The sequence below is a fragment of the Cornus florida genome, unplaced genomic scaffold (assembly GCF_030987335.1).
Source record: "Cornus florida cultivar Cherokee Brave unplaced genomic scaffold, ASM3098733v1 CherokeeBrave_3.0.0_Hap2_Chr11, whole genome shotgun sequence".
NCBI lineage: Eukaryota > Viridiplantae > Streptophyta > Magnoliopsida > Cornales > Cornaceae > Cornus > Cornus florida.
This window is the reverse complement of record NW_026775581.1, coordinates 30,679,223-30,691,779: the sequence shown is the minus strand read 5'-3', so window position 1 is coordinate 30,691,779 and position 12,557 is coordinate 30,679,223. Positions and strand designations below refer to the sequence as shown.

The following is a 12,557-nucleotide window of genomic DNA, read 5'->3' as shown; positions in this document are numbered from 1 at the left end:
AAAAATAAGAGTGGGTCAGGCCCACATGCAAATTCTTCTCTAACTGCAATCCAAACAGTGACCCGATACGCAGATACACCCTAGATACCTCAACAATATCTATATAGTCCGTAATAGATAAATATATATCCACACTACAGGACTCTCACTAAACTATGTTGAGGGTCTCAACCTGAATAGAAGGCAACATGCAATACGCACCTGAGTGGGCATGACTACCTAAGCCTAACAAGGTATACCTCAACCAACATAGCTAGCTACGCATCCTACTGCATATACGCACCTTAACCAACAAGTCTGAGACTCAAGCTCATCTCGTGATACCATAAAAATATATTTAAAATCCATTCATATCCATCCGTAGGAACTCCAATAAATTTTTCAGCTTATTCAACCGCACAGACTTATATAAGAGATCCAATAAGTAGTTCAGCTTATTCAACCGCACAGACTTAAATATAAGGAGAATTATGTTTTTTATAATTCGTACCATTAATCCAAAATAGGTAGGACTGAGTATTTTTAATCAGTCAATCCCTAGTATGCCACCGTCCCATACCGGTGCATACAATCCACAAAATCCATATAATTGATTGAACAGGTAAAACTGTTCACCAATTAAAATCCATAAGGTAAGAATTAGCGTTTTGAGTTAAACCATACCTAGTATGTCACCGCCCCATACCGGTGCATACAATCCTTTATATCCATGTAAATTACAACGTATAAAGAATAAACAAGTAATTTACAGTCCAAAACCAAATATCCAAATAATTGCAGAAAGAAGATTAACAATCTCGCAATTAAAATCCAGTATTAATCCATGTATTTGCATCAAAGAATTTAATATTCTAACAATTAACATCCAAGGCATGCACAGTTCCAATCTAAAATAAAAACCTTATAATGCATTTAAAACAAGTTTTATTAACATACTGGATCCCATTAAATTGTTAAATATTTAACTAAGCAATTAATCTGTCTTCCATCCGTTAACAGCGTAGAAAATTTATTAATTTTATACTGTTTGTCCCATTGATTTAGAAATCAACTTTAATCAATTCAAGGTTTTAAACACACCAAAAATTAGCTATTTAATCCCTCTGTAAAGTCCCACTAAATTTCTAAAATTTAAACAAGCCACTCAATTCCTTTCTTCTGTTAATAGCATGCACAGTTGTATATTTTTACACTGCTTCATCCTTTATCATAGAGACTTAAACCATGCAATAATAAGTTTAATAACACTTAGAATTAACCATTCAGACCCTCTGTAAAACCCCAGAGTCAACAGAACAGTTCCCATGCTCCAACAGTAAACAAACTGTTCGAAAAAAAAAAATTCAAAAAACACTATTGAAAAGTGGCTGCTCTAAATTCCAAGAGCAGGCTCTTTTTTAGCCTAGAGCCGGCTCTAAACATCTTAGATCTGGCTCAATGAGTGTGGGAGCCGGCTACCACATCCATGGAGCCGGCTCTCACCTCCTTTGAGAGCCTCTATTCCCGTTCTGCTCCGTTTCAGTCCGTCTGCTCCCTCTCTGATCAATTCCTACCACTCTATTGGTTTCTAAAACAGATCTTAAGCATCATATTAACACCCAGGAGCATCCCAAAAGTTTGATAACAACCATTAGAATCAATTACAGAGATTAAATTTGCTACCGAACTAACATTCGTTAGGAACAAATCTGAAACTATTTTGCAATAACAGTTCTATTCCAACCCCTCTGTTCCTCTTCACTACTGAACTTAGGAGTCTTATAACCCCCATTAACATCCCCAAGGTTTGTTACAGTAGATAAAAGCAAGTATAGTAACAAAACTTACAACATAATTTACATGCTTTAAGAAAAAATGAAACTGAAAACAGACATGCACATGTTGTACAGATTTGATTTCAACACAAATTGATGATCAGTATAGCATATATTACACATGTAAATTTCAGTTACTACTTAATTAAACCCTAGAGACTATCTAGGTGCACAAAACACAAGCCAAAGGGAAGGAGAAAGAAAAGAACTTGCCTTTCAGTTTCGGTTTGAAACCTTTCAACGTCGTCTTCTTCCTAAACTTTCCAGCGATCGTGACCGCCATCAAGGATTCCTCGGCTCCGGTTCTAACCCTCAAACAGCCCTCAAGCTTCCTCCTTAGTCCAGTTTACAATCCTTGGCTCAAACCCTACCTTCTTCTCCTTCAGTTTTTCCCTTAAACTCTCTGTTTCACTCTCTGTATTTTCACTATTCGTGAATAAGGTTCGTGCTCACAACCCTAAACAGACCCTTATTGTTTTATTTATAGGCTTAGGAAAAGATATTAACCCTAATTCTACTTTAATCGTAGAGACGGAAATCAACAATTCCTTACATCTCTAAGGCGGCTTAATTAAACAAGGCGGCTTTATTCAAACGTGACGGTAAAGAGACAAAACCCTAATAATTTAACCTATTTAATTAAATAAAATAAAAAACCAATTAACCAATTAATTAAAACCACAATTAAATTATATAAAATAATTAACCAACAAAACAATTCAAACACAACCCAAATGACAATTAAATCAATTAAAGACTAAATAATTAAATCAAATAAAAAATGAATAAATAATTTAGTCAATTAAACCTAAACACATATCCACATAAACACATAAAACACTTAAAATAAATAGTAAAATTCCAATTATATCCTTTTTAATTTTAGGGGTATTACAGGCTGCCTCTTCCTGCAGACTCTTGATAAGAGCATTGTAGCTCTTCTTCTAGTCAGCCCATTTGTAATGGCAAGCACCAGACTCGGTGATCTCCTACAGATCGAACAGGTAGTGTTGATCCCGAAAGAGCTATGTAATCAAATGAGCATAAGGGAAGAACTTGGGCTTCTGAGGGTCCTCCTTGCTGATGAACTCATCATACAGCTTCATCATGACATTCCAGAGGAGCATAGGAACTGAGAACCAATGCCTTGTATCAATGGCATATAAAGCTGCTAGAAAATCAGCCCGCCGTTGGGTCTTGTGCCCAGACATATATACATTTCGGTTCAAGACCGAATCAAATAACCATATGCGGTCAGGCAGGTAGGTCCGAGTGGCATAAGTGTCGGTGGCAGTGGTGGTGCCAAGGAGAGCTGTGGCCATCTCTGCGTATGATAGCCTCTGTAAAGTCAGGTAATCAATCCTTGGAGGACATGTATGTGGGTACTGAGATGCTGTCGATAATGTCTCGACAGTGATGCAGATAAGGTGCCCGTTAATAGTGGTCCGCAGCTCTTCCAGGTTACTCGGATTCGGCCTGAGGTTTTGGTAGAAAGGCTGAACCAATCTCGGGTAGACCGGGTTAGTCACTGGGGCCAAAATAGGAGAAATGTGGCAACGATAGATCTCATCGTATGACCACTTGGCCGTCGATGCGCGTGCGAAAACTTCCTCATCTACAATAGACTCATATGCCACTACAATACGTGAAAACTTCTGAGTAACCCTATCTCGGTCAATAGCGAGTTGTGCCGGTGGTGGCATGGGAGCAGGTGATGGAGGTGGCTTGGGCTCACTCTCCGAAGAAAAAGAAAAATAATGCTCAGACTCGGCAAGAGCTGGCTCTTCAGTCCAGGGCCTCACCCGACAACCATAAGTCGGGTTAGCCGTGGTCTTGAACCTAGTCATGGCCTGCAAAAAGAAAGAACACTTGCAATTATAGTCAGTAACATGAAATGGTGTATGAGACGCAAAAATGAAAGCACAAAGATAAAAACAAGCTTATCAGATTAAGATAGACAACACAATACTGAAATGGTGCAAATATCACAGTATGGAAACATATGAATCTATCTAAACAAGTGGTAATGCAAGCCAAACATATACAGTGAACGAACAAAGGGTATACTCTGATTCATCAAGTATTATGAAACATGCTAGACATGACAAGTATAGAATGCAACCAATGTGGAAAACACAGGCATTGGGCATAGATGTGATAACATGGAACACGGAAGAGGGTACATGAGTATCAATATGTAAAGCAGTGAAGTTCGAACAATCATAGAAAAATGTGATTGATCCAAGTTGGATCGATCATGATATATATTGGATTGATCGTGCTCTAATCGATCAGAGCACTGGCGTGATCAATCGAACATACTGAAAGTTGAAAAGTCACCCGTTCGTGACGTGGAAAACACGGGGTGAATCCCAATGGTCACTTGAAGGCTCGTGACCCCCTATACACCTCAACAAAGCACAAATGGTCACTTAAAACGGCACGTAACCCCCGATTTCAAATTCGGACACAAAATCTATATATACAAATATATACATATATATGCACATGCTCACAATCCAAAAATGGAAACAAAATCAATTTTGAATCATTCAAATCTAAACATTGCAAGCAAGATTAACATAAAAAAAAATTCAAAAATGGAAATGAAATGAAGAACTCACCTAAGACCGATGAGAGAAGTGGAGAGAGAGAAGAGAGGAGATCGGAGATGGAAGATTTGGGGCCCTGGATGTTGCCAGAGGTTCGTCAGAGATGGGGAAGAAAAGGAAATAAAATCTTTTTGAAAATGCTTTTTTTTTTTTTTGAAAATTTGAAAATTGAATTTTTAAAAAGTCAAGGTCAAAAGAAAGTCAACAGGGGAACTCTGAACGATCGAAGTTTGATCGATCGGACCTCAATCGTTCCAAAGGTTTGAACGATGGACAGAGACCTGAAAATTTGCCGAGAATCTCGAATGACGGGAAAGAGACATGAAATTTTCAGAACTTTAAAATTTTTCTAAGTGTGATCGTTCACAAGAACACTGGATCAATCGGAAAATACTTGGAACGATCAAACAAAAGTTCGAGCGATGGACAGAGACCTGAAAATCTACAGAGAATCTCAAACGATGGGACAGAGACATGAAAGTCTGCAGAGAATTGACTGCAAAGATGTTCGATCGATCGAGGATGCTCTTATGATTGATTGAACAGGCACTAAATGCCTAATTTGGAGATGAAAGTGCACACATTCCCTATCAAAACCTCAAAACAGAAATGGATGATTATAGATTGTATCTAGACGATGCAAGAATAGAAAATAAAAAGAAATGAGGGAGGAATAGGGTTAGAGAACCCTATGAAGCACTAGTGTTTAACGTCTCTAACAAGACGTTAGGCTCTTTTAGCCCAGATCAAAAATCTTGGTAGGCATCCCCTTTTTGATGGGGTGAATGGAACTTCGAAACCCCTCCCAACAAACTATTCCCTAAGGAAATTGTTGGATTTGGTTCAAATCCTTTCAATGGTTCTTGGTCAACAAACTTTTTGGGCTTCCATGCCCGTTCAACACTAGATTTGAAAACAATATCTTTTGAAATCTCTTTAGAAGACAAACCATTTGATATTTCAAAACCAAGCAAGGACTCATTCTTTTCAAATTTATTTGCAAAACATTTTTCAACAACACATATATTTTCATGTTTGTCAATAGAATTGGGGGTTGGATTAAAAATGTTCAACTTCACTTTCATGTGGCCAAAAGAGATCTTCATTATCCCCGTCCTACAATTGATGTTGGCATTAGCAGTAGCCAAGAAGGGACGGCCAAGGATAACGGGAATTTGGCTCTTAGGATTTGGGACTGGTTCTGTGTCAATGACAACGAAATCGACTGAGAAGAAGAATTTATCAATTTTAATCAAAACATCTTCAATGATACCTCAGGGCTACTTAATTGATCGGTCGGTTAGTTACAAAACTACCGACGTCGGTTTCAAATCACATAAACCCAATTGAACATAAACCAAATAGGGGAGAAGATTCAAAAGAGCCCGATTGATGACATGATCACCTATAGTGCATAAAGTAGTGGGTGAACCGGGGTCCTTGAATTTTGGGAGGGTGTTGTGTTGTAAGATAGAGCTCACTTGCTCGGTTAGAACAACTTTTCTTTGTGCTTGGCTTTTATTTTTCCTCTTAAGGGTGTAAAGATCTTTCAAAAATTTGGCATAAGCTGAAATTTGTCGAATTGCATCCAAGAGAGGAAGATTGATTTTTACTTACCTAAACACATTAATGATTTCATTGGCTTTGCTTTGTTGTTTTTCAAAAGAGGTGGATGCTTTTAAAGTATCCAAAAATGGAGCTTTAGGCTCAAAAGATCTTTCAAAAATATTCTTTGAAGCATTTTCAACAATGGGATCTTTTACATTCAATGAAGAAGGAGTGGGTGTGAGACGGAATGGGTGTCAACACTAGGTTGCACCGGTTCACTCTCTTCATTGGACGTACCAACTTGGTTATCAATAACCTTTCCACTTCTCAAAGTGGTCACCGCATTCACATGTTCAAGTGTATGACCTTCCGAAAGGGAATTGGTCTCCACAACAAATTGTTGCTTTGGTGGGGGATTTAAAGGCATTTTTCCCTTCTCCCTCGCATTCAACGTGCTAGTTATTTGCCTGACTTGGGTTTCTAGCTTTGCAATCAATTGGGAGTGAGAGTAAAGCAATTGAGTATTTGTCTCCAAAGTACCCAAAGCGGATAAAACTTTATTTTCAAATGCGAGACTTCTTGAATTACCTTGAGAATATGATGATTGGTTTGGAAAATGAGAGTTTGAAAATTGATTTCCATTTGATGCTTGATAAAATGAACGATAACCTTGGAAACCTTGGCCTTGCATAGGGGTGAACATACTTGCTTTGGAAACCACTTTGGGGAGGGTTTGAGCTTTCCCCTTGTCTTTTCCAAGAGAAATTTGGATGATTCCTCCATCCGGGATTATAGTGAATGCCATAGGGATTATTCCACTGGTTAACAAAAGTAACATTTACTTGTTCATGGTGTTCACAATGCACATGTCCATGAGGACAATTGGAAGTAAAATGCAACACACTAGAACAAGTCATGCAAGATTCATTGGAATGATGATGATTATGGTTAGGTGAGAAAGACACTTGATGGGCTGAATTTTGGTTAATCAAAATTGATCAAACCTTTGAGATAGGGACTTCACTTCGGCAACTATATCATTAGAATTATCAACTTGATATAAGCTTAGATTCTTCTTTCCACCTACATTTCTACCATTTTTAGATGACAATGATCGATGCATTGAGTTTTCAGTCATGCTTTCATATAAGCGTCACACATCATCTTCATGCTTATTAAGATAAAAACCACCCATATAAGCATCAACCATACCTTTATGGTTGTCCGACAAACTTTCAAAGAAATATTGAACCAATTACCATTTAGGAATGTCGTGATGAGGACATTTCCTAAGAAAATCGTTCAACCATTCCCATACGTCGTGAAATATTTCCCTATCCCCTTGTGAGAATTCACAAATTGAAGTTCTCATTGCATTGGTTTTAGACACCGGATAGTACTTTATCAAGAACTCTTATTACATCTTTGCCTAAGAAGTTACAGAAAAAAGGTCTCAAATTGTTAAACCAATATTTTGCTTTATCTTTTAGGGTGAAAGGGAAGAGTTTTAACCTCAAAACCTCTTCCGGTATATCCGTGTATTTCACGACGGAACAAACTTCAAGAAATTCATCCAAATGCTTATATGGTTCTTCATTAGGTAGCCCATGATAATTGAGAAGCATTTGAATTGTTTGTGGTTTAATCTCATAATGATGTGCTCTAAATGGAGGGAGTTGAATGCATGTTGGTGCATTATACTCATTAGGCACATAATGGTCTCCTAAAGCAAGAGGAGGATTCACAACGGGGGGTGGAGGTTGTGATACCCCCTAATTTCAGAGACATGGGTTGATCAAGTCCACGCTCACAAAACCAAGGGATATCAAAATAATAAATATTTAGCAAGCACAGAATACAACAATGAATAATAACGAATAAATAAAAGGCTGAAGAAACTAATAAATAATAATTCCATTAATTAAAAATCCTACAAAGGTTACAACTCGGGAATCCAATAGTTTAAGGACCCCTTAACCAATATCCATTAATCCAAAAATCATAAGTAAAACTAAAGTCAAATAACTTAACAACATCCTACTTTGAAATAAATGAGAGTGGATGATGGATAAACCTCCAAGCTGCAAATTCTCAACCTTGAGACTTGAACTTCTACGAACCTGAAAAATAAAATAAGGTGGGTCAAAACCCATGAACAAGTTCCCTCTAACAAGCCCCTGAAAACTGATTAATAACACATCTCTAACCACAACCATCCTAATTCCAATTTTAGCCTTTAATAAATAGTGATAAATAATAATACATAAAATCACAAATAATAATTACTCCCTCTATAATCTCAAACCGTGAATTAATAAATATATATATAGATATATATATATATATACACATGACCATCCTTAACATACACCGTTTCCATCACATGGAACTCCACTTTCCCAAAATTAATCCAAATGGTTAATTAACCATTAACCGTGCTTTGGCAACTCGTCCAAGCCTCCACAAGTATAATATATATAAACTTAACCAATTGACATTCCAATTATATCCTGGCAAATAACCCATGCCTGTAATAGTATGTTCTTGTCCATACTTAGTTAATGACAACTTATTCATAACTTTGGCAAATAATCCATGCCTCCAATAGTATGTTCTTGTCCATACTTAGTTAATGATGATTTATTTATATCTCTGACAAATAATTCATGCCTCCAATACTATGTTCTCTACATACAAAATTGATAACAAAATATTTATACCTTGGCAAATAATACATGCCTCCAAATCAACCATATCCCATAAGTATAAATTAAAATCACAATAAAGCATACGATAAACAACATAGGTACAATACAAGCATACACAAAAAGATGTAAAATAATCCTCTAAGATTTTCATCCCAATTACAACATGTCAACACATGATAAATCTCATAGAACAATTTAATAAATTGTTTAAACATGTTTCCAAAACCAATAGTCGTATAAGCATTCAAAACTTCCCTTTAAATTATTGTTAAATTAATCATTCTTATTTAGATTAGTTAAAATAAGTTTAAAAATAATCCTGGGCAATTAAAACCAACATCCAGGTCGTGATCCAACTGAGCAGGCTAAGTTCCCAACTGAACAAGCTGAGTTCCCAACTTAGCAAGCTGAGTTCCCAACTGAGCAAGCTAAATTCCTAACTTAGTCGGCTGAGTTGGGTTGAAGTGTCTTCTTCGTCGCGACAGCAACATCCAACCTCTGTAACTTGTCCGTCTCACCTCCGATTTGTATAAGAACAATCCTAATTAAATTCTACGACGATCTAATACATAGTTATGCATCCATATACGTATTCTAAACATGATCTAACATGATTTCATTCAAATCAAAACAACCAAAAACATTATAATATAAATACATATATATACAACCAGTTTCCTTCCATGCTTTTAACCCTATGTCTAGGTGATTAACATGCAATTTACAGTCTAAATTATGACACCCAAGGTGTAGAACTCATGGGTTCTAAGAGGAGAGGTAGAGAAAAACTTGCCTGAAGTTTCAAAACGAAACTAACGCACCGCAAGCTCCTCAATTCTGATCTGCAACTCTGGCTTCTCTATACGTTACCGTTGTCTCCTTTCTTGGTCCAGCCTTCCCTTTGGTTCGGCTTTCCCTCTCGGTTTCTCTCTCTCTCGGCAAACCCTATTTCTGCCTCCTTCTTTCTCACGTAATAACCCTTTCTAAGGGTTACACAGTAGGTATATCTATATATATATACACATATACCTAGCCTCCTAACCCTAATCTGATAACTCCCTATATGTATCTACGTAATATACATATAAACATATATATATAAGTAATTTATATATATATATATATATAATCTTTCGAAATAAACAAGTATATATATATGATGTATATATACTTACTATAATTATCTATATATTTCAATTAATATATATATATATATATATATATATATATATATAATAAATCCCACAATAATGATAATCATATGTAATTACATCATATTATATATATATATATATATATTTATATAGGGGGATTATATATATATAGTAATATATATAGGGGGATTATATATATATAGTAATAGGGGGATTATATATATATATAGTAATATATATATATATACGTATATATATTTATATAATCCAATCCGTCTATTATGCATAATATATTTTATATAAACATTCATGCATAAATCCATGGGTCTCTAAGCCTTATAAATCCTCCAAGGCTTCCCATATAGTCCACTATCAAATCCTTTAATCCATTTCCAAGTCCAGTCCATTTAATAAAATAAATAAATCCATAAAACAACTAATTACATGCATCACATACACAAACAATCAACAAAGTCATTCCATATAACCAAAGTCAACACAACAACAAATCAATCAAAAATCAAGTATCTAACACACAGACAATCATCATTCCAATAAATCAAATAACAAAATAAATTAAATTAAACTAGTAAATTCATTTAAACCAATTTAAAGGCAATTTATTTAATTAAATATTTCCTTTAAAATCTAGGGGTATTACATTCTTCCCCCCTAACAAAAGGAATTCCGTGCTCGGAATTCACGAATCCTTGAAATGAAAACTTTTATTATTTATACCAAAATTTTCATTTCTCATTTTTCCATTTCCCTTTTCCGCGTGGAAATTACTCCATCCACACATACGTAACACATAATCTATTACATTATGAACGTGTTAAGCGAATCCGTATTTGTTGCATTTAATTGCAACCTAACCTTGCCAACTTATCTGCGTTGGTAACTATCCCCATTGTTACATCATCTGGCAACAAAAAATATAAAAATCCCGTTTACACACATGAGGTGAATATACAGTAGCGCCAAAAATAGGTTATTACCTATTTAAAACAAAATATGAGATAATTAGTGACTGAGGTAACAATCATCCCTCCTTACCAAATTACCTTATTCTAAAAAGGAAAGATAATATGGAGTAATAATGCACTTCCTATCCCTTGAACTCGAATATACGAGTTTATGCTAAATATAACCATTCCGCTTATGCTAGCAGCGCACATAAGATCTCTAAGAAGAGTATCTCACAACAATGGGTCCTTAAAATGTATATAGAACCAAAACTTCAGTAATACCCAACCATGTACATGATCAATCATCCAAATCCGTAAACCTTGTTATAACAATAATCTTTTAACGACCATTGCTATAGTCCAACTATAAGAGCTTATTTATTGCTCTCATTTTCCTTGCCATTGATGGCCCGTTCCAGTCACATCCACTTATTGTAGCGGTGGATATCCTAACTTGGTCATACTATCAACCTTTACCAATACAGAAGTAGAATCCCAATGAAATGTCAGTAATTCGCTAATAAAAGTTACGGAAGTACCTTCCCATATCCATGTTAATGTTAATAAAGTGGCAATAATGTTACCTTGTGATCCCCTCACATCCTCCTGAGTAGTTAAGACTGAGAGTTGATACCCCAGTTCTTACCACCTCCCTCATACTTGTCGATACATTCGACATCCCTGTATCTCATTACTTATCAGATTTCACTAACGAAAGTGAAATGCTTCTGAAAGTCAACATTAGATCTAGTGCGACCTCAAAATTCCCCGACAAATAATCATGAGACAAAAAGTTATAACTTCCCATATCTCTTATATCCCTCCTTGATCCATTTCATATGTATGGACGTATACCATAGGCCTTTATATTCTAGCCCCCACAATATGATACTACAGTAATTACCTTTATTTATTAGACAAAACACTACTCAAACTCCATTTCGTGGATTTATACAAAATGGTTATGGTAATTAAACTTCCAAAATCCACCAGAAAGGAAAGTCGTTCCTTTCGTCATTCCTATCCGACCGTTGCAGAGATTTATCGATTAATACCGATTTATGTCAATACTAAGTGTCAACCAACCCTTTAATTTATTATAAATTATCCAACCAAAAATCCTCCCTCACCACAATACACTCTATTTGTCATTAGAGTGATCGATCCCACATTATCATAAATTCATTTGCCAGATAATTCGAAACTACATTCCCCTTTTATTAGGGTTATACCAAAGTCTTGAATGAAAACATTAAAACCTGACTTATACAAGTAAAATGTTTTTTGAGATAATTGCATGTTCCCATCCGTTGAAATATTTATTTCAACAATCTCCTTAAAGTTAGAGTCAAAATTCATCTTTGACGCAAAAGCAACCCTAAAAAAAATTTCTCGTAATTAACGAGACATTAGTACCTAATCCTTTGTCCTTTTCGTGGACTCCTTATCTATAACGAACTATATACCAACCCTGGGAATGAAAATTTTTTTTTATTACATCCCAATCCTCCTTTATCAAAACATTTACCCAATCTCGATTTCCAATGTGCAAATATATATGGTAATGTGCCTACTATTCATGCGTAGATTGCACTAACACCCACTGGTGTAACATACTAACTGTCCATGGTTTATATAAATTACCACCATCAATCCAAAATAATCCAAATAAAAATGAATGTGATGCACTTGTACCGAAATAAACATGTCTATGTATAACATGAATAAAAACATACCCTCAATTAGTGCGAGG

At 35.6% G+C, this 12,557-nt stretch overlaps 1 non-coding gene across 1 annotated transcript; it reads left to right on the top strand.

Moving 5' to 3' along the window:
• The first annotated feature begins 7,242 nt into the window (after positions 1-7,242).
• Positions 7,243-7,349, top strand: LOC132287567 (small nucleolar RNA R71). Its single transcript, XR_009473069.1, has one exon. It is a non-coding gene; the product is annotated as a small nucleolar RNA R71 (small nucleolar RNA).
• Positions 7,350-12,557: the final 5,208 nt, after the last annotated feature.